We start from the raw sequence: 2,291 nt of genomic DNA, 5'->3' as shown, positions 1-2,291 counted from the left end.
CAAGGTTGCGAGACAAGAGGTGGGTGATGAAGCCACACTCTTAATGATGATTACCGATGAGTTTGATGGCATGACAGAGGTGTTGGACAGCAACTGCAAGTCACGGGACAGCAGCTGCAGTAGTGCCGCGACCGTTTTGGGCTCGGAACAAAATGTGATGATTTCGGTTCGAGATGGAACCCAAGACAACAAGGAGTGGTACTTAGACTCCGGTTGTTCAACGCATATGACGAGAAGAAAAGATTGGTTTGGGCAAATCAATCAAGTGGCGAAAAAATAAAGTGAAGTTTGCGGACGATTCAAGTCTTATGGCCGAAGGTGTCGGTGATGTGTTGAACGAGAAAAAGAATGGTGGACATTCTATGATCAAGGATGTGCTATATATTCCAGGTATCAAGTGTAACCTTTTGAGTATTGGCCAATTGCTCGAAAAGGGTTACAACATACGGTTGGAAGATAAGATCTTGCGAGTTATTGATGCTAGTGGTGTGTTGATCCTAAAGGCTCCTATGGCTACCAATAGGACTTTCAAAGTTGAGCTGAAAGTATTGGAGCATATGTGTTTAGCTACAACTGCAAGTAGAGAGGAGTGGTTATGGCACTGTCGTCTAGGTCACTTGAATTTTCGTGATCTCAAAGCGTTGCAACAAGAAGGTATGGTTACTGGGCTGTCACACATTAACGTTCCAGCTGAGTTGTGTGAAGAATGTGTGAAAGAAAAGTAACACAAAGAGAGTTTTAGCAAGGATGCAGGTCATAGGACCAAAGCACATCTTGAGGTGGTGTACTCTGATGTTTGTGGGCCTATGCAAGTAGACACATTCGGTGGCAATAGATATTTTGTCACGTTCATTGATGATTTTAGTAGGAAGTTGTGGACTTACATCATCAAGAGAAAGGATTAGGTGTTTGATGTATTCAAGAGGTTTAAGTCCATGGCGGAGAGGCAATGCGGTCACAAGTTGGAGACTCTCAAAACGGATGGTGGAGGCTTGTATACCTCAGTTGCGTTTGGGAAGTATTGTGATGATAAGGGTATAGTGCGTGAGGTTGTACCACCCTATACGCCACAGCAAAATGGTATTGCCGAGAGGAAAAATCGCTCAATTATGAACATGTTTCGAAGCATGTTAAGCGGTAAAAATCTACCGAAGGAACTATGGGGAGAAGCAGTCTCTACAGCCACGTACTTGTTGAATTGATGTCCTACAAAGAAGCTTGAGAAGCTTACATTGGAAGAGGTTTGGTGTGTATTCAAACTGAATCTAAGTCATTTGCGAATATTCGGTTCGGTGGCTTATAGACATGTGTCGGGTCAACTTAGAAAGAAGTTGGACGACAAGGGAGAGGAAATGATTTTCGTTGGATATCACTCTACAGGCGGTTACAAGTTGTTTGATTCGAGAAATCGGAAGATTCTGATTAGTCGGAATGTTATTTTTGAAGAAAATAACAGCAGCAGTCACAGCGTAACCGGTTACGGCCAGCCAGTACAAACTGGGGGTCTACAAAGAAATTATCAAAAATAATTATTGAGAATACAATTGGGCCTTAAAAAATTAAAATATTTGGGCTTTTAGGTTTAGCATTAGAGTGAGAATCCAGAATGCATTATTATTATATAAAGGAGATTGGAGAATCCCAACTCAACGCATTCTGTAGCCCTTAGGTTAACAGCCGCAGCTTCCAGTCTTTCACACCACAAACACTTCTCTCATGCTTTCATCCTTTTTTTTCACTCTGTTTAACGAATTAAAATAGCATGCAATTGACAATTTATGCGATGAAGAGAAACAAACAAAAGGAAAATAGTGATTGCTGATCAATCAGCAACATGATCCCTTGTTTTGGTTCGTATTCACTGAGCATCTTCATCATAACACAACACCTTTCTCTCTATTTTATTTGTTTATCAATAATTTCATTAGATTTTTACATTTGAATCGAAGGTCCTATGGAGGAAACGCAATCAGTGCGTTTTTACTTCAAGTTTGCTTTCGTAAATTGAATCGAGATCTAGATCTCATTACTGACCAAGTCTTTCATCAATTAGCTTGGTTCATCTTTTGATTTAGATTTCGCACATTATTATTATTATTATTATAACTTTTTAAAATTTTCATTATTATGTTGTTTATTAATGCGAAGATCCCAGCAGAGAGGCAAGTAACTCTTTATATTGAGGCCGCTCTAACTATCAATTTTATTAACTTCGCAAATTGAATTGCCGAATCGTAGGATACCCAAATTTATCATGTTTTGGTGTATCTTGAACCCTCGGCTAAATTCCC

General features: G+C 39.8%; 1 non-coding gene across 1 annotated transcript; it reads left to right on the top strand.

Moving 5' to 3' along the window:
- The first annotated feature begins 2,140 nt into the window (after positions 1 to 2,140).
- On the top strand, positions 2,141 to 2,291 carry LOC131621210 (small nucleolar RNA snoR145). The gene has a single exon (XR_009289535.1). It is a non-coding gene; the product is annotated as a small nucleolar RNA snoR145 (small nucleolar RNA).

The sequence above is a fragment of the Vicia villosa genome, linkage group LG7 (genome assembly GCF_029867415.1).
Source record: "Vicia villosa cultivar HV-30 ecotype Madison, WI linkage group LG7, Vvil1.0, whole genome shotgun sequence".
Classification (NCBI taxonomy): Eukaryota; Viridiplantae; Streptophyta; class Magnoliopsida; order Fabales; family Fabaceae; genus Vicia; species Vicia villosa.
Note: the sequence above shows the minus strand (reverse complement) of the source record. Positions and strands in the feature narration are given on the sequence as shown.